At 39.8% G+C, this 21,122-nt stretch overlaps 1 long non-coding RNA gene across 1 annotated transcript in view; it reads right to left on the bottom strand.

Moving 5' to 3' along the window:
- LOC135304232 (uncharacterized) overlaps positions 1-21,122 on the bottom strand; it is a 295,038-nt gene that overhangs the window by 13,747 nt on the left and 260,169 nt on the right. The window contains exons 31-33 of the long non-coding RNA XR_010365651.1: positions 15,601-15,830; positions 8,088-8,143; positions 2,814-2,947 (exon numbers count right to left, since the gene is read on the bottom strand). This is a non-coding gene — a long non-coding RNA (uncharacterized LOC135304232). The remainder of the gene's footprint in view (positions 1-2,813; positions 2,948-8,087; positions 8,144-15,600; positions 15,831-21,122) is intronic.

Raw genomic sequence — 21,122 nt, 5'->3', positions numbered from 1 at the left:
TCCAATCCCTCACTAATCAACAACTTTTGTAATAGTGGAAACTCAACAATTGCTGAAAAGAAAACATATTTTACAATTACTGATTCTCATATTCCCAGAACACTGAATCTAAATTCACTTGCATTACTTCACAGCTGAACTACTTTAAACATGTTATTTTAGCTTATTTGTAAAGAACAATAAAAGAAAGGCCTTCTCATCCAGGTTCAGCAGTGACAGTGAATGACTGAAACATCAAACCAGGCCTCAGTTAGAAGCCTATTTGCTTGACATATTTGTTCTGAAATAGTTCTTTCAAAGAAACTACTTCAAAAAAAATTGCTGAATACCACAGTAATTAAGGATTTGATCTCATAATGTGGCAAGTGCCTTTCAAAAAGCAGTAAGTTTTTTGTTATGTATTGTTCTCAGCAAGAATGCAGGTTCCATGGAGTGGGTTAGAATGTTTAAAACCCACATGAGCTTAACAAGGACTCGACAGGTTTGTGAATCTTGAGATGACCTCCAGACCCCTTCCACAGGTTCATCCCTAGGTAAGAAGACTTTTGATTAGAAAAGCACATTTTTTCATTTAACAATAGAATGCTAAGCAGTGCTTGTCAAGTCTTAACAAATTCCAGTGTCCTCTTGCCAGCTGATGAAGAGAGAAGAAAATTAATTCCATTACCTCTGCTAATAGAACAGGTTTGCCAGAGAGTAACTCTAAACAAATGAGCACATGAAAAAAACTCTCAGGATTTACTGGGCTGCTCTTTATAAAGCAGACTTGTGTTCTATAGCATTGCCATAATTCTCAAGCAGGTCTGACCTTGCAATCTTACAAGCTGTACTATCAAAATCCATTTTCCAGTGACTGAGTTGCAGAAGTTCACAGAATTACCAGCAAGGCTGGGCACCAAACCTGCAGATCCATGATTTCAGTGCTCTGTAACTGCTCCCTCCCTTTGGGGGACTTTGCAGCTGTCCTCACATCAGCAAAACAGATGGGAACATTTTTTATCTCAACAAAGTAAGTGAGCCTATAGTGCAGTTGCTTCCACAGAGAGCAAAGGTTTCCTTTAACGGGCTCACTGCATCCTCATTTCCATAATTAATTCTGTTAATCAAGAGGCTTAAGTTTAATCCTGCATCCTCTTTTTTAGGCTAAACCAAAGGCTGATGGCTTCACATCTCATCATGACACAGGTACTGCTGAGCAAACCAGAACTTTCCACCAACATGAACAGTTCTGCTTCCACTCAATGGCTGACTTACAGGAAGGAACATAATTAAGGAATAAACATTAATTCTCCACAAACTCCCTTTTTTTTTAATATTACCTTGCCATGAAATACATTCATCATCAAACTTTATCATTCTAGTCAACAACATGATTTGAAATGTGTCCTGCTCTTCAGCTGAACATCAAAGTGAAAATATGAAGTCATTTCTAATTATAAAAAATTTGAAGAAACAGCAAGTCTATTTCTTGTTAAATATACTTAATATTAAAATAGATTTTGCTTTTCAGAGGAATTCATATCCTCAGATCTTTCTGTTCTCACTCTCTCAAAATGTTTCTTTGAAAGCGCTACCGTGTTCAGCTGAGGTCACTATGTACGAGTTCCTCGACTGGCTGAGAAGCACAAAGATTGAAAATACTACAAACAGTTGCTCTAGAAATCTCTATTTTTTGTATTTAAAGTGCTGTTAATTTGTCTTTCCCTATTAGCAATATGTGCAAATTGCACTTTAAAAAAAAATCAAATAAATGTTAGAAAACCGTAGATAACATTGTGTGCATCCTGTCTTGTGTGACTCTCAAATATTGGCAGTTTGGTGTATTATTTTTAATTTCATGTGTTAATAAGGACTCCTCATATGTAAAACATTTAAAGAGATACCCCTGACAAGACACACCTAATAATAAAGAGGTGTGTATAAATACATGGCATAGCGACAAAAAATACAATTTAATTTATGAATTAACACGTATTTTACTACATATTTTATCTCTGAATCTTTAGAGTTTCATAGCCATCATTGTTTTATCCAAATTTCCCAAAGCATTTGTGCATCTTGTTCCACAAAAGCTGATAAACAACCTCTATTTTGCAAATGGTCCTATTGACCTACCTCTACTCACAAAAGCAATCTCTTATTTAATGTGATCCCTCACATGAGGCAGGCTCCACTGAGAAATGGAAAAGAATCTACCTTTGCAAGCCTGCCAGTAAAATATATTTGGGTTTGGACAGTGCAAGCTATAAACAAGATAATTTGTTCCTCATTACCTTTATCCCACTCAATAAACTCTCCTTTGTTAATTATACCAACGTGCCCTGTGCTGCATGGTTCCTTTTTTCAGCTAAGAAGTAAAAGAAGATATGGCTAAAGCAGAAAGGCTGAGGGAAAGCCAGCTAGGAAATGATCTTTGAGTATAGTTCAACGTGATCAAATTCTTATTGATTTCAAATTGTCAGAGGGTGACAAACACCCAAGTCCCTGTCTCTTGCCTTCTGATTTCATTACCTAATGTACCAGGCTGAGTGACAGGTTTTTAATGTGCTTACTTGCTGCCATCACTGCTGGACACAGAGCAAAGACTTCTAGAGTTCTTTTTAATGGAGGCATAATGAAAATGGAAATGGAAGGTGCTAATGAAAATACTTCTTTATTAAATGAAGGTACCTTAATATTACTTGAAATAGGTTCTCTTAAACAGCCTAAGCAAAAAAAATAGATTTTATATTTTTGTGTGATGTTGCAACAGCTATTCTCATTATTTCATGACTAAAAGTGGAACCTTTCTGAAGGAAGGCAGAAAATATCACCTTGTGCACCACTGGAAGGTGCTCCACAAGGAGCTGGGTCACACTTCATCCATCACCCTCCTGTGGTGGTGCAGCAGATCCTGGGGGTTTGGTCCCTGATCATCTGCAAACCCTTCCAGGGACACTGCTGATGACTGAAACAAAAAATTAAGAGCAGTACAGTTCTGTCCTGAACACACAGAGCAAACTTCAGGGGATTTCACTGCATTTTCTGTGGCAATCCACAGATGGCATCTCCTATGATCAGCTCAAGTCTGCAGAGCTTCCTTCTGCACACAGGAATGAAGTTACTCCAACTGGAGCAACACAGCCACTTCACACAACGACTGCTTCAGCAAACTGAAGTTTACTTTGTGATAACCAGTGGAAAGTTAAGCAAAAATAAGTACTAGGGACAACAAATTTCAAATGCTGATAGGCTGGGCTGATTAAGCAACTCTGCTGCTCACAGTCACTGTGATGCAAGCATGGGGTTTTCAGTGTCTGCAGATCAGACTTCTATTTTTGGTGAGCACTTTCTCAGCATTGTTAATATTCATACCTCCATGTGAAAATTTGTAGGACTGAAACCATGCTGAAGTTTTGCCCATTATTTTTCTAAACAGAAAGACATTCAATTTCTTTCAGCTCACAAAAAACACACGGTCAATAAAAATATATATAGCCCATATGAAAATAGGGTAGCAAAGTAAAATATTCAGGATTTTTTGTGCCTGTCTAGCAGTGAACAGGATAAATAAAGGGACTGATAATTTTTTTCTTCAATTATTATTTTTTTAATCTAGTCTTTAATTATAGTATTTTATTTTCATCATAGTGAGAAACATCTAGAAATTTTCTCATATTTAATGAACATGGCTGAGCATATTTCATTAAATAGAGAGGAAATACTTCATGAAAAAATAAGTATAAATGAAGGTGCAAGTGACTCAATCAGAAGTCTAAAAAGGTTGACAAAGTGTTGGAATCCCAGCATACAATCTAAGTCATGTAAGAACAAAGACCTTATGATTCAACCTCAAAGAATTAATCTTAAATTAAAAGTGAGTTACCTGAGATAGTAAGTTTGACAGCCCATGCTGTCAGGTCTGACACTACATAAATTACTGTAATCCAAAATGAAAAGGGTATCATTCAATCTTCTCTTGCCTAAAAGACCTTGAGCTCTTGTTAATTTCCTAATAATGTCTACAAGTTATTCCTATAAAAAATGATAGGTGATCTCTTTGCTCAAAAAAAAAAAAAAAAAAACTCAAAAAATATCCTCAAAACAAACAACCCTAACAAACCAAAATTCTAACAATTCTAACGAGTTATTTTTCTGCTTTCATTTTCCATGGAGAGTCTCTAAACTTCCCCCAAAGTTTGCAGAACTTGCAAGTCAAGGGCAGAGCAGCGTGTGTCTCTCTGCAGTGACACCCAGGCAGGAGCTCAGCCCTCTGCTCCTTGCCAGGAACTGGGAGGGTTTGGTGTGTGAGAGCCCTGCAGTGTGGAGCGAGTTCCATCTGCACTCAGCTTTGTCAAAGTGCTTGCACATCTCCCTGCATGGAGACAGGGCTGGTTAATCTGCATGCAGATGATGACTCCTGCTCAACAAGGCTTTCTTTCAAGCACAAAGATGGGGTATTGCATTTGCAGGGTGCCCAATGAAGGAAGGAATGGTGAATCTGACTCCATGTTCTCAGAAGGATAATGTATTATTATATTATATTATATTATATTATTATATTATACTAAACTATACTATACTATAGAATACAGCGAGGATACTTACAGAAGGTTAAAAAGATAATGATGAAACTCATGACTCTTTCCAGAGTACCAACACAGTTTGGCCCTGATTGGCCATTGAGTCAAAATACTCACATCAGAAACTAATGAAACAATCTCCTGTGGGTAAACAATCTCCAAACACATTCCACATGAGCGAAACAGAGGAGACACAAATCAGATAATTATTGTTTTCCTTTTTCTCTGAGGCTTCTCATCTTCCCAGGAGAGGAATCCCAGGTGAAGGGATTTTTCAGAAAACCTGACAAAACAAATTACAATGGGGAGTAGTGGTGTCCACTCCAAGCTGCAGCCCGTTTTCTCCCTTCTGCCTCTTAAAAAGATCAGCCCAAGCACTGAAGTACTAAGTGCTGAAGCCCAAGTTCTGAAATCAGAGAAGTTCAAGACCATTAACTCCTCTCTGGGAGCATATTTCAAATGAATGCAGCCCTGCCTCAGCCTGGTGGCAGTGGGAAATGCAGCCCCAAGGGTGTCACCAGCAGGGAGCACAAGCCAGGGAACTCACTCCAAATTCCACGAAAGCTACTGGAAGCCAGTGATCTGTTTTGTATTTATTTTGCAGCACCTCACAATAACTCTCCTTCAGAACATAAACCTGTTGTGTGTAATCTTGTGTGAGACACTTGAGTCCTGGATTATCCCTCAGGATCTTCCCAAATCTTCAATCCCTGGCCTAGGGAATGCTAGAGGATTAAACTGTCTGAAATGGCCTTTGGAGACACAAAATGCTACTTGAACACACAAGGCTAGATCCTACATTTTTCTCATGGTTTCAGTTAAGAGCACTGTTGTTTTATTGCAGAATTTTAAGTTTCAGAAAGGAGGTTTTCATTGAAACAGATTTGGCTGAAAAAAGCAGTGATATCTGAGGCTGAAGGCAGCAATCAGGATCTTCAGACTGAGCTGATGTGCATCAATACACACAGCAGGCTTCAGCCATAAGCCTCAAACATAGCCTACAACTTGGATTTAACATCCAATCCCAGGCACAGAATTGAATATAATTACTCCAGTAAAAGAAAAATCTGCCCAATCCCTAACAATCAATTACAGTAATCCAACAAATATGCTCTTCCATAAATCTTATTTATAAAATTAACTTCAGCCTGCCTCTCCATAAGTCTCTGTATCAGGGACTGAAAGCACCCAGAACAATAATCAATATGCCACGTTGCCAAGTTAGATTCAGGAAATAAGTAGAGATATTTTCACATATCATATGAAAAACATCCTGAAATATGCATAAAGTCCATATGAACCAGGAGGAAATACAGACAAAAATAATCAAATGCAAATAGATTCTGAAAGTGAAAGATATCCAATGTACTCAAAGAATCAGAAAAACAATCTGTATGGGAGAAACATGAACTCCAACTCCTCCAACTTCTGTCTCAGGAAAGGAAGGCTGGAAAAAAAACCCAAAGAGGAGCAGGATAAGCTTCACTTTGAGGGAATTTTTCCCGCTTTCTTCCTAAGATCTTGCCTGTTTTTTCCTTTCATTGCTTGCTCCCATTTCTTCTGGAGCTGCTGCATTTTTGTGCTCCCTGCTGCCCTCACTTTGTTCTGCCCCACTCACTGTGGCTCCCCTGCTCCTGGCTCTCCCTAATCGCCAGAGAACTGCCCATAAATGCTCGTTTTCCCCAAAATAAGTTCATAAACTCTCTCAAAGAATAGCACATTGGGGGCTCCTAGAGCACAGGTGCTTCAGCCCAAGGGAGCTGCCTGCAGGACAGAATTATTCTCCTCCTGTGTTTCTGCAGAGCAGCACCAGAGATAGTTCACTGACAGAAAACCAGAGGGACTCTGCACGCAGGGCAGCCTCGGATGATCAGACTGAGGTTAATCTGAGATAACATCCTTTGGAAAAACCTCAGCCCAAAGTCCTGATCCTGCTCCTGAGCACACAAGCTCTGTGCTAAAACCACTCCTGTTAATGCCAGTGAGGACACAATTATTGCTCTGCAGAACGTGCCTGGAAATGGCAGCTTGCATTTCTAGGGGGAAAATGATTAAGCTGTGAGCTCTGTACAGGGTAATACACAGAAATTAATCCAGAAATTAGGGACAGGCTAGTGAATATTCATATCTGCCTTGTAAATTCCTTTAAAGATTCATATGTCTCCATTTAGACCCTTATATAGTTTTTAAAACTGTTCCTATACAAGTCACAGGAGACCAGCAAAGTTTAGATTTTATCCATATTTGCACAAATTCCAGAAGCACAAGGGTGGTTTCCAAATTCTGTTCTTTTGGGGATGCTGGGAAGAAAAACCCCACACTTTCAATTTGAGTTCAGCTTTGAGGCTTGTCCACGGTGAATAAAGTTGAAGGTGAATATAAAAGTGAATTTAAATTCTAAAAGTGACTGTCAGAACTTAACCCTCACTCTGATTGTGCTTTTGGGTTGGAAAGAGTGCATTTCCATGACCCAGAGATAACAAAATCTACTCCTTTATCCAGCCTCAGCTGACTTGGAAAACAATCTCTGTGTGCTACAGCAGCCACAGAGCATGCAAGGGTACAAACAACACAAAAACGTTTTCTGTGGTTTCCCTTTGAGTGAATTTTCCTCCTTATGTATCTTGAGTTGTTCTTGTTATTCTTTATTTGACTTAACATGAAGATGCCTGGAAGCAGCAAAATATTTTCTCTTCCTTATTCTACTGTCAGCAGCATTACTTTGACCTTATCAGACAAATTTATGTTGAAAATTTTCTCAAGCAGTATTCTCTTGTGAGCTGCTATAATGTGCATCTTTATATTATCTGGTGTAATTTAGATATGTGAGGAATTTCTTAATTATTAATTTTGTCCTGTTTTAAAAGTATATATTAAAAATTGAAAGAAATCCCTGGACACAGACATCTGTGTTGCACTTTATGAATAATACCAATAAATAAATATTAATGCTTATATTTCATTTATATTTCAAGATTAAGGCTATGAAGCTTGAGACTCCCAATAATTAAAGTTAAAATTGCTTAATGCTTCACACTAAAAATGTTATAGTAATTTCTCAGGTTGAAAGTATGAGGAGCTGCTGCTTGCAACACCATACCATAGCAAGAACGAAACAAAGCACCTCTGATTTTATAAATCAATGAAAAAGGAACCATGCAATGACATTTACATCCTGTTAAAATGATATAGTGGCAGCAGAGGTCCACAAAGCTGTTATATTACATATGTTCATTAATTATTTCAATAATATTTTTGTTAGGCAACAAAAGGAAAAAAATATAAGCGTGGGCATAGAAGTGTTCAAAAAATTATAAAGGTGCACAAATTCAACCAAGTTCCATTTGTAAAAATCTTAAAAGCTCTTCCTTAAAACAGCATTAACATGATTTAACTGATGTTATAGAATTAATTAGAGTCAACTTAGTCTTTTTGCAAAGTCCAGTGGAAACTTGGTGCAGTTAACCTCACATTTCCTGCACCTGGGAAAAAAAAAACAACTTTATTCTCACACGAGAAAATTACCTGCAGCACAAAGTGTCAATGTACAGCCTCCATCAGCACATCTCCTGCACTCCTGTCTGGGCACAGAAATAATCCACAATTTTAAAAGGTCTGTTCAAAGTCTAAAGCACTCCATGAAAAGGAACTGAATGGAACACAAAGGTGTTCAAGGAGGCCCCTGAGATCCTCTCCCTCCCTCCTGAGAGGCCTCTCCAGAGCAGGAGCCCAGCCCGGGGGATGCAGGCTCAGAGGAAGCACTTGAAGCTCTGCAGTTTCCTGAGCACCTGGCTCTGCCCTTTGCTGCCCTCTCCCAGCACATCCCAGCATTCAGGGCCAAGGTCGTAGAGCAGCTCCTCAAAGACTCAAATGGAAAATGGCCCCAGGAACAGGAAACACCACCACCACTCCTAAAAAAATAAATAATTTAAAAATAGAGGAAAAATAACAGAAATCTGCTAAAGAAACACAAATAGATTTTACTTTGAACATCCTCAACAATCTCCAAGTTTCTCAGGCCATATCTCAGGAATGAGCCTGGAACAGTCGGTTTTGGTCAGTGAAATTCTTTTCTTGCTCTTGCCACAGCCTCTCCCTTTCCCAGCTCCCCACAGCAGCCAGGGCACTGCAGAGCTCACTTCCAGCTCAAAATTGGCACATTGTCTTCATCCACTCACACGTAAGAGCCCAGGAGGAATTAGAGCTCTGAAAGTCAGCTTCCTACAGCTTTTTCCTGTGTTTCAGCTCAGCACAAAACCATCTTTCTTTGGTGTGAAATTTAGGAAGACTGGTTGGGAACCTGTGCTATGCCATGGGGAGTCCCCACTCCAGAGACAATTCTGACTATTTCTGTTTTGACTTCTGGTTTCTTTTTTTGCTTTACTCTTCTCTCATCTGTTTGTCAGGATAACCTCTAAAGAGAGCCTATAGGGAAGCTGCAAAGAGGAAACTGAAGGATAAAAGTCAAGCTTCCTAGTCCATAGAGCCTGAATTTTGTTTGGTATGGAAATGTGTGGCTGAAGAAGAGTCTTGTTGTGACCTCTGAAAGAGAGACAGGAGTGCAGCACCTCACAAGGAGATCTGAATTGCTCTGTGCAGCTGGGCTTAGCTGACATTGTTACCTGCTTAGGAGGAGGGAGCCAGTACCACTGGAGTAAAAACAACCTTTATGATGGATGTTTGACTTCACAAGTAAAACCTCTTGAGTGAAGGAAAACTGCTTTGCTGTGTCTCAGCATAGATGTTGTCCCCTTGCTCTCCAGGTACTGCTGGTGGAAAAGGACTTTGAGATTAAGTAGACAATAAAGTTTCCTTCTCACTTTGAAAGCTGGGGGAATAGGTTTGCTTGGCAAGGCAGCAATAGAGAGGCTTCGGAAAAAAAATAAAAAATGAAATCCAGCCACATGGCATTTCTTGCAACTCCCTCAGCTGCTGTGGCATGGACTCACCCATCTGTTATCCGACAACACTTTCACTGCAGCTCCAAATTGTTCAGGGTGGAGATTATTCACATGTCAGCTGGGACTCGGCTTTAGTGCAGCCTGCTCAGCCATCCTGGCAAAGCATTTGTCATGAAACATTTGGGAGATGAGTTTCTATGGCCTGTCAATTATGATGAAAGGATTGGAAAGGGACACGTTCCTCAAAACATTACTTCAAAGAGGGCTTTCTTTTTTAACTTTATGTGGGTTTGGTGATAAAAAAAACCCCAAACCAGTGGAAAATATAAAAGTTATTTTACTTCTACAAAGCTCTTAAAAGTCCTGCATTAATTCTTCAGTACCATACTATATGCTGAGGCAGGAATTCCAGGATCTCTGCTGCAGAACTGGGGCCACCCAATGTCACCAAAAAGACCTCACAGTGTCACCAAAAAGACCTCACAGTGTCACCAAAACCACCTCACCTGCCTCTCCCAGCACTGCTGGGCTCTGCCCCACAGCCAACCACCAATCCTTAATATGTACCATATTTAACTTGATCATTTCTGTCCTGGAAACTGAAGAAGACATATGAATCCCACAAGAGATTTATTACTGTTATATCATCTTTTCTTTCACAAATATTAATCTTCCCAGGGTCCATTATTGATTTCTGTAGAAAAGATGGAGAAATTAACCAGCTGCTTCAAATTATGCCCATAAGCAATGACCAAGGGAAGAAGAGTTACTTAAATTTTAATGTACATCATGAAGAAAATATTTTAGCCAGATAGCATCAAACTAAAATAAGCAGAATCTTGAGTTATTCAAGAAAAAAAAAAATCCTCCCTGCAATCAAGCCCTCTCATTTGATAAAGAGTGCCCACAGTAATCCCCACCTGCATTTCTGCTTCCCAATTAATAATCTGGGTTTGCTGCTGGGCAGGCTGCCAGTGCATATAGTTCCCACTACAGGATTGTGCTGCTCTTGTGTGAAAGTGACCTAAAAGGACATTGAATAATTCTTTAGTCATAGTAGGAGGTGTTAGAACAGCCCATAGCAAATGGCAGAAACAGCCATAAGAACACAGGTAAATGTTGGAGAGACCAAATTCATGACAGATTGAACATTTGACCTCTACTTTAAAACAACATTGTCTATTCATAAATATATATTTGTATATTATATACATGTATTAAATCTTTTATGCTTTTTCTCTCTAAATAAAAATAAGACATGGTGACAACTATTGTTTGTTAGTCTTGCCAGCTGGACTCAAATCTGCTGCATATGTCAGCACAAATCTGTGACTGGGGACGTGTTCAGCTGGTATTTCACTCAACTAACAATTCCTGCTTGGGAAATACCCAAACCAAGCCATTGGAAATGTAGCATCACCTTCCACCAAGCTAATCCTAGGCTGAAAAGCAAGAGATTACATTATACTTGTAATTACAGCTGATTTCTCAGTCATCTTGAAGAACCATGAAAAATCAGAAGCATGCTGTCCTTCTACAGCGTTTGAAGAGTGGCACACTGTGAGCCAAACCTGAAACTGCTCAAGCTTCCCCATCCCTCTGTGGCTCCCCAGCCCTGTCCTGCAGCCGGGTGATGGGGGCACAGCTGAAGACAGGGATGTGCTTTGGCTCTGCAGCCTCCTGCCTGCCCTGGGGCACCTTTGGGTAACGGGAGAAGCTTCAGCTCTGCTGGAGGAGCAGGGAGATAAAAACAGATTATACAGTCATGCTTAGGATTGGAGCTTTTATATCTTCATGTATTTGTGATCCTGCAGTTCTTTAGTGTGTAACTCTAAACTCCATACACAGTGTGAGCTGCTGCTGTCCCACTTTGGGCAGACACAACAATTCCTGGCAATCAAGGACACCTCAGGCCCTAAGATGGAAACAAAAGTGATTTTGGGGGAGCAAACTTGGGTAAATTACTTCATTACCTGAAGCTGTAATTGGAAGATTAACCCCCAAAATGGCCCAAACTTATAAAAGTGTGAAAATCTGTGACCTGCTGTCCATTTTTGGGTGTAGCCCCTGGGGGGCTTTGTCTGCCCTAAATGTACCTCAAAGTCCTTCAGTGACTATAACTGCTTTTATTCCCTTAATTATGTCTGGCCCCTGTTTTTAGGCAGCTAAGGTCTCACAGAGGTGACCCCACATCAGCACTCCCAGATTTCGTGTGGGGCCAGCAGCTTTTAGGATGCCAGACCTGAATGGGGCCTAGCCCCTGGAGGTGCTCCAGCTGAGCACAGTGACCAAACAATTGCACAATTTTTACAGTTTGTACATATTTTTGCCAGGCAGCAAGACAAACTCACAACCCTACAGAAGCAAATGGCTTTGGGTGTTGAGCTGCCCAAGGCCTGAGCCCATTGCTGGGTGCAGCCATTGCCCTGCAACACCAGACCTGTGGTAAGGATGGCAGGGCTGCATGTGCTGCATCCACACCAGCAGCAATCCACAACTCCATGCTCCTCATTTTCAAGGCTCACTCACTCCACAACAGCCTCAGATAAACTGCAAATCCAGTTTAACAGCTGAGCTGAGCAATCAATCATTCAGAAACAAGATTCAGAGCAGTCCTGGTGAACACACAGAAGGCAATTAGATGCCACTGTTTGTAAAATAATATTGGTGGGAATTCTTTTCCCTCATCTGATTTATTTCTGTCAATCTGCAGTTTAGTCTCTGTGTCATGATTAACTCCTTTGTCCTGAGATGCCTTATAAATGTAACACTGGCATTATTAAATGCCTCTGAAAGCAATTCTGAACCTCACAATTGCTAAGGAAATTGATTAAAGAGAGTCAGCTAGCACTGCTAATTTGCAACTGGTTATTTTTAATGACAGACTGATAAAATGAAATGCTAAACTTGAGAATAAAACTCGCTTTATGTAATATGTTAACTTGTACAGAGCACATTTGCATAAACATTTGTAGGATAAAATGAGTCCTTGGACAGTTCAGACTATTTGGGCTGGCTGGTTTGGAAGAGATGCTGGACAAAAATATAGTGCCTGCAATGTGAAATTCCAATGTCAAAAGTATCCATCAAAAGTCATAATCTCTTTAACTTCTTTGTCAGGTTTTACAGAATAAGTTTTCAGGTTGTGCTTTTCATCAATACCAGCAAGTAAACTCATCTGAGGGAGCTCAGAGTCAATTAATGTGCTATTCAAGGACAAGAGGGAGCAGGACACAAGAAATTCAAACAAATACCAAGATATGTAGAGGTTTCCAAGCGTTGAATGTATTTCTGGTGTTGGATGTTTGTATTGTGTGTATTTATGGTTTCCATAAGCATTCTTTCAGGAATACCAGGGTGATATTAAGGAGAAAACTTTAATAAAACAGGTTTGACTAAATTGTATATTGCCCTTCTCCTCCAAAAAGAGAGACAGCAAAGTGTTTGAAGCAATCAAAAGATAAAAATCTGCATTGATTGCTCTCAGGAAAGCAGGCTAAAATTGAATGCCTGTGTCCTTACAAACACATTGGAAAGATTTCCAAAACCCTCTGAAAAGCAAGTTTAAGGCAGGGAGAAACCGAAAACTCTGTTTTGCAGGGAAAATTTTGTATACTCATTCCATTGAAACTGCACTAAGTGAAAGCTTAAGTGATCACTATTTTAAAATTATTTGGAATATTACAGTGGTAGAGACATATTTACTGCAAACACTGCAAATTAATCAGGTTTACTGACAATCAATGCATGAGAAGCATTTTCAGAGCCCTGAAAACTGATTAGCTCATTTTGAAACCTCTATAAATTAATTTACCGCAGCTCAGCAAAAGGTGAAAATCAGTTTTATAGCAATTGAGGAGTTTTCCAAACAAATACATTTGAGTTCTGAGTGTTTCTAGAGGGACAAATGTGAATCTTTTGAGCACTGCTTTGAGAATGGACCCAGCACTGACATCTGCATCCAGGGCACACTGCAGGCTTTGGAGGGAAGGCTGAGCTGACAATAGACAACTTTCAAGTGCTGTTTCTTTCCTGTTGCCAGACTTGACACCTGAATGCCTGGTGAACTTCACACCAGGGTCTATTCCCAGTTAGGAGGGTAGAGATGCTAAAGAAGCAGTTTTGTAATTTAAGAGCTTCAGCACTGATCACAATTCTGCAAAAAAGTAGAGATCCAGCAGCTGAAAAATTCCAGTTTTCCAATTAAAGGTATGGAGATGTTCATACTGGAGAGAGAGCAGAACATTTTATCTCAGAAAGTTCTTAACCTGCGACATAAAATGGTATGCACCTCCTCAAATGAACTTCTGGCTATCCTCAGCCTTGTACGTTTCCACATTAATTTTGGGCAGCATGAATTATCCCGCTTGGGGCATTTAAACATGCTTGAAAATAAATAATTAATGCATTGGACACTATTAATTAGCAAAACTCAGAAACAGCTACTGTTACAGAGCCTGAAAAGTTTTTCTAAACTTGTCAGGCTGTTAATAATAAATAGGGTGGAAATGGCCAATTAACATACTTAAATAGCAACCTTAATAAACAGTGGAAAATACCACTTTTAATGTTCTTTTGATATAAGAAATAAAAACCACCAACTCTGCTACTTTAGTCCTAATACTTCACTAACACAAATGCAGAACCAAACACAATATCTAACTATGACAATTCCTTTCAGATATTGGAAATCCATTTTTTAACACTTTTTATGTGGCAATAAATTTTGTTAAAAGTAACATGTGAAGATGTATGATCATATTTACTCATTCCTACAACTTTGGAAACCACAGATCTACAGTGATACAGGTTGTGTTATAAATCATGACTTCTCTAAGGCATTAATACAGAATAGAAATAATTTATTTCCCAGTCTCAACTTTTTGTAAGAAAGATTTGTTTTTGTTGTAGGACTGGAAATAATGAGCTAAACCAGGATGGTGATTTGGAGCATGGATTTACAAAGCAGAATGACCTTTCCCATAAGGAGGGGTGCTCAGTGGGGGATGGCAGGGGAGGGGTGATGTGGACCTTGACTCCAGCAAGGCTCCCAGTGCTGTCTCCCCCAATATTCTCCTGCACAAACTGACCAGGCAGGAACCAGAGGAGCAGAGAGCTGAGCAGGTTTAAATCTGGCTGAGCTGCTGGGCTCAAAGGTTTCTGATGGCACGTTCCAGCTGGAGGCCATGCTATTATATCCATGGAAAATAACCCACAGCAGTGTGATGGCAACAGGAAAAAGGAGAGGAGAAGATGCAAAACCAGGCAGCAGCACTGCTCCTGCACTTTCCCCTCTCATAAAAACTAACAGAGAGGGTAAAAGAGAAAATTATACAAAATTGACTGCTGTAGCATTTGAGTCTTATCAATATTCATCCTGAGGTGACCAAGACACTGACAGAGCTCACACCCAGCCCTGGTACAGCATAAACCATCTACTTGACAGTCAACAAAAACACCAGTACCCTGAGCTATAATATTGTTGCACTGCCAGTTCATTTATTCATGAACTGCAGAGGAAAATAAGCACGTGGAATGTATATAAATTTCCAGTTCAAAAGTTACTGCCATCAAGGGAGAGCCCTAAGTTATGCACTACCTTTATAAAAAAGTTTGTGGTTTGTTTCTTTTTCCCCAGGAATGCTGCAGCACATCTAATGAGCACACCCCTTAGCCTTTCTCTTTTGGAACAAAGCTTCCCTTTGCTGCTCGGGGCTCACACTCAGCTGACATGTGCACCAGAAACAAAACTGCTCTAAAAGTTTGGAAATAAGTATGTTCGATTTACTGCCTCTTTTTTTTCTTTTTTTTTTCCTTTTTCCAAATACCTAGAGTCTATCTGCTTATTTATCTGAGTCCTCATTGGCTGTTCTTGCCTACATTTGGCCATGCAGTAAAACCACTTTGCACAGCAGAGGAATCCACTAAAGGACACAGATTTAAGATAAAATCAGATTTTTAGGCAATAATCAGACAATAAATTCTATCCCAGAAGGTAATGCAGCCCAGAGAGCATTTATGTTTTCTTTACAACAACCTGAAAAGTGTAAAATTCTTGACTGGCTTATGAAAGAACAAAATAACCTGAGTTTGGCAGGCAGCTGTCATGAATAATATGAATTATTGTTTATCTTTACCTGAGCTGGGCAATTGTCAGAGCAGCCTGAGCTCTGGCTGTCCTCCAGCTGTCACTGCCCCAGAATCCAAACCCTTTGGGCAGGAGACATCAGCAGCACCCAGGAGGAATCCAGCCCAGGAGATCTTCCTCCTCTGCGTGGGATGATGGACACACAGGCTTGAGAAGTGACCCAATCCAGCTGTTCAGGAAGGCTCCAAATAACAGCATGAAAACTCAGGATATTCAGGCCTTTTAAAAGAGATTAACCAAGATTCAATGTCTTAAGGTACATCTAAGTACTAACAAAAAAAAAAAGTTTAAATCTTTGTGTTAAGGTCAATATTTTGGGTTTATTAATGTGTTGTGTTCTGTGTCAACAAAAGCACAACATCATGGGTTTGGGCTAGTCTTACTATGAAAAAAAACAGTGAATATTTATAGTTTTCATGTAAAGGATTGGTTAATGAACAAATGCAATTGATATTTAAGAATTACAAGTAAAGTTGTTCCTACCAATACTCCTACCTAATGACATTTAAAACCTGACCTGCTCAATCACCAAACATTCCCAATAAAGCCACCCTCAGAGGTTCTGAATAACCATGGAGACTTCAAATATATGAAATCTTCAGGTTTAGTTATGACGAAATTAAAAACTCTCGAAAAAGCAATGATGGCTTTAGAAAAAAACTAAGAGTAAAATGCATAACTACACACTTGAAATGAAAAAGTGTCAGTGAATGAGAAAGAAATTATGTAATTTGTTGTTTCTCTATAAGATCCAAAACAACCAATTAAATAAATCTAAAATATTTTATACGCATTCTTCACCATTTTTCTTATTCCTCAATTTAGATTTCACAGTGTGTTAATTATTAAAACAGGCCATTAAGTCATTTCTTCAAGCTAAGAGAACCAAAATAAACTGCTAGGACATATTCCTTCTTTTTCCTTACATTAAAACCCTCTCTTATTGTAGTTATCAAAGTGTTACCATGCTGCTTTGTTTTCCTCTGTCCACCTCATGAGAAAACAAGCACCAAAAAAATGGAGGGATGAGGAAAAGCTCTGGTGGAGCTGCCATCTGATCTGAATCCTGATTACCACCTGCTGCATCGTTTAACTGGAAACAAGACCTAAAATCTCCCAGGAGAATTGATGGCTGTGATTTAGCTAACTGACATCTGGATGCTGCACATAAATAGAGCTGAAAGAACATTTTCCTGGCGCTTCCAAGCCCTGCTGGTAAAGTAAGCAGTTTGGGCATTAAGGCTTCAGGTGCCTCATTACATCTCTATTGACAACTCCAATATTTTTTCCCGAAATCTCAAGCCAGTTCCTGCACAAACTCGTGGCACCATGAACACTTAACTACTGAGAGAAATTTGGGAGGGGAGGCCTTTGTCTCCCTGGGAAAACACCCATTAAACTGCACAGGTACAGAAAACCCAGGAGGCAGAAATGTTTCCCTGTAAAAATTGCATTTTGCAGTAGGGATTCTTCAGCTCGTGTTCTAGTCCACATTGTGCAATGAAAACTACAATGTCTCAAAAAACATATCTGTAAATACAGGTTCATTTCATTATACACAAGTCCAAAACCAGAGCAGCACAAACAGCAAATGCAGAAGTGCATAAAAGTACAAATCACTGGAACAACCTGTTTAAAGTCTAAAATATCTTTATGCATTTTTTTAACATTTCTTGTCACCAGGATCAGCAAACATCATGAACAGAATCAGATAAAAGGAATATTATTGAGCAGATCCTCTGCTCTTGACAAATAAACCCACCTTGTTCAGCAGTTCAGCAGAGGAAAAAAAAGACATTTTTATTCAACATCAAAAAGTCTTCCTAGAAAAACAGAGGGGATGAATACTCAGGATAAAGTTTAGCTATTGAAAAACGTAACAGCCTAAAGCATAGATTTATACCAAACATCTGTAAAATTTCAAAATGATGCATCGCTAAAATATAAAAAAATTTTGCTTATGATAAAATCACTTGAAAGTAAAATTTTTGTGGTAGAGCTGAACTTTTTTAAAACAAATTTAAAGAGCTTCAGCACAAAGAGTCTCATTTTTCAAATATATAGGATAAATAAAATAAATGGAATCTACCCTCTTAAACATAAAAAACTCAAACAGATAAATACATCTTAAAGCCACTAACAAGTACAGAACCCACACTCCATCAAGCTGTTACCCAGTTTTTATGGAATTAAAGATTCATTCAGAAGCCTTAATATGATAATGCATTAATATAATGGAGCATTGTGTCTCAATATCACTATGGGACAACTCCAAAAATGCAAAACAAAATTAAGTTGCAATCTAATTTGTTAAATCCCATTTAGTCAGGTTTGTAAACTCTTTTCTGCCAACATCAGCTGTTTTGGTTGCCAGTTAGTAAAACACTGCTAGGAATGCAAGGAGAGGTGAAGTCACATGCACAGCTCTAAAACACAGACCCCTGCAGGAAATAAATGCTGGATAGAAGAAATCCTAATAAACAGGACATGAGTCAAACATGGAAATCCTCTAATTTCTCAAAAGTTTCCAACATTTCCATCGCCACATTAATATGATTGGTTCACTGCACAGATCTGCTCAGAAAAATCATAGAAGCAGTAAAAGTACTCTCTGAGTAGGCAGTAGTAATTGGGAATTTTCTGCTTAGGGGGAAAAATGGAGGGGTGCCTGGAAAACACAAATCTTGATGCTTCTAATAGTGCAGAATACATGAGCTTTAAGTGGATTTTCCCAGGTCTGTTTGAAATTATAACGGGTCAATTTCGTTTACTCTGATGAGTTCTTCAGTTACAAAGCTGCTTAAGAATTTCTTGGCTCTAAGCTGCAGCTCAGTGCTTTTTATGGTTATGGCTGATAACTGAAACTGACTGGCCTAAACATGTTGGATTTGTAAGTCTGAAAAAATGACAGTTTTTTTTCTTTGATAGTCCAGAATAGTTCCACTAACATCTAGATGAGCAGAACCAAGGGGGCAGTGATGAAAACATCTCATGGAACGGAGCAGAAGCCCCAAGGACACCAGGAGCTCTGAGGAACTCGCTGGACATCCCTGCAGTGAGAGGAGGAGAACCACTCTAGCATTGCTACTTATTTTAAACTCACTATTAAATCATTTCAGCTCATGGCAGGCACTCCAGGAGTGGCACACAGGGAGCAATGAGCTGCCTGGGGCAGGAGGTGACAGGAGCTCTCAGCATTTGGCAAGGTGCAGCTCGTGGTGGGCTCTGTGGGACACCTGAGGGGATGGGAGGGCTGCTCGTGTCACAGGGCAATCCCACTGCTCCTGGACTGGCCACACACTCGTCTGACCTCTCAAGAAAGCAGTTCAGCTTTTTGCCAGAAAAATAACAGTTCAGAAGGGAGAAAAGGTGACAAGTATTGGAGCTGACACGGGAGAGGCTGGAGAGGTGCCTGGACTGCAGGATGAGGGAGAGGAAGCCCAGCAGGAAGCTGCAAGCTGTTAGATGAACTTAGGTGTCACCAAACTTCACGCTTCAAGACTGAGGTTAAAATTGCTATTTGAACAATTCATTATTGCAGGCACACGAGCACTCCCAGGGAAATGAAACAAAAGCAGTGAACTTCATTTAAATACAGGCTGGGAACAACTGCCAAGAGGAACAAGGTCAGCATCAATTCCCCTGATCATATCCCTCAGTGCTGTAAAGTACATGCTGCTTTTATCTCCTAACAGTCCAACTGATTAATATGACGAGCTAAAATTGCCAGCCTCCATGGGATGGAGAGGAACAGAGAGATGTGAACATGTGCTGAAAATTAAAAGGTGCTAAGAAACGAGCAGGCCGTTCCCCAAGTCTGCAGAAAGAACAACTTCTGGCAGCCAGATTCTGAATTGTGGCTCCCAGGCTCATTGCAGAGTTGGCAATGCTGTGCCAGACATGAAGACAACTTCACTGGCACTGAGGTGCTTTGTTTTCAACAAGACTCTTGGGCTGATGGAAGATAAGACAGAAGAGATTCCATCTTTAGTCACAACATCACACCACCCCCACCACGCTCAAAACAACCAGAAAAAGGAGAGAATCATGGCTGGCACTGAGATAACTCAACCATTGGCTTCTTCTCTTTCCATTTTCTCAGCATAACCCAAAATACCTTGGTTTAATACTGGTTCTTGTCAAGAATACTGCTGAGAGCTCAGAACTTTTTACAAAATAGATTTACTGAGGAGCTGGGAACAAATCCATTTAGATGAATTGTAAAATGAGGGCTTAGCATTCAGTGACACAAAATGACAGGCACATGCTGAAATGAACTAACCCCACTGGCTTGGATGTAATACCCGGTGTCTTTAAATGTATCATCCCTCCATTTCTAAAATTATTTAAAAAGAAAAACTCCTAAAATGTCATGAAAGTAAAGGAAGGGGCTGAAAGAAGAATTGAGCTCCTCATTCTGGTTTTGATTTCTTAGTGATCTTAGTAAATCACTAACTCATTCTTCACTTTCTGCCTCATAAAACTGAGAAAAAAACCTTGATATATACCTGACACTTTTAATATGAAAAGCACTTTAGAGAAGCTTTCTGACACAGGATGAAAGATTGTACTTTGCCATACAGAATAGCTGTATTACCTGACATGCTCATTATACACTGTCAGAGCCCAACAACTTTCAGAATATTTTCCTCTTATTATCCCTCACTCTTTGACTGTGTTCAGTAATTACAGATGGAATTCTGCAGATTGGTTTAGTGACTTAGGAGAGTACTTCCCCCAGAAATCCAGATAAACCTGCTTCTCAACTGTTCAGAAATGTTTTCAAGAGCCTTGCAAGTATTTGGGTAAAGGTTTTTTTAATGTGGCTTTCTCAGTCCACAGAGTTGTGGAAAAAGGAACCATTTAAAAATCTCTGGCGTTCCTTCATGCTATAAATGGAAAATAACCCAAATTAATTGTGTTACCTGTCACTAAACACTGCACACATCCACACAAGCAGCATTCACAGCGCAAACACAATTATTTGTTATTTCTATGCTTACATTCTAGGTCACAACCCAGAGTCAGTTTTGCTCCTTCTCCCTCTGTCTCTGCACAGAGGCAGCAGGATGAGATGCCCACACTGCGAGCAGCACAGCATCGTTTCTGCAGCACACACCAGCCCAGCTCCCCTGGCTGTGCTCACAGCACTGGAATTTCTCTAGAACCACTTCTGGCACACTTCAGACCTGCCCTCCTGCAGCAGAAATTGCCCTGCCTATTTCAGAAACAATCAGAAAGCACCAACTAGACATTTATTTGACTACCTGCCCTGCCCTTCAGAGCAGTCATTACCATGCAGGATAATGACATTCCACGGGGAGGGAAGTGCTGCTCTCAAAGGCTTTTGGGAATCATTTCAGCAAGCCAAACAATGCCAATGAACTGACATCACTCCCAGAAATCCTTCTTTGTGTGTCAGTGAAGTGATGCCCAGACACACCAAACAAGGGGCTGTGTGTTCCTGGGGGTGGCAGACACCCATCTGCTTCTTCCAGGCTGCCAAATCCA

Source organism: Passer domesticus, chromosome 7 (assembly GCF_036417665.1).
Source record: "Passer domesticus isolate bPasDom1 chromosome 7, bPasDom1.hap1, whole genome shotgun sequence".
Lineage (NCBI taxonomy): Eukaryota > Metazoa > Chordata > Aves > Passeriformes > Passeridae > Passer > Passer domesticus.
The sequence above is the reverse complement of the archived record's forward strand: the minus strand, read 5'-3'. Positions and strand labels throughout refer to the sequence as shown.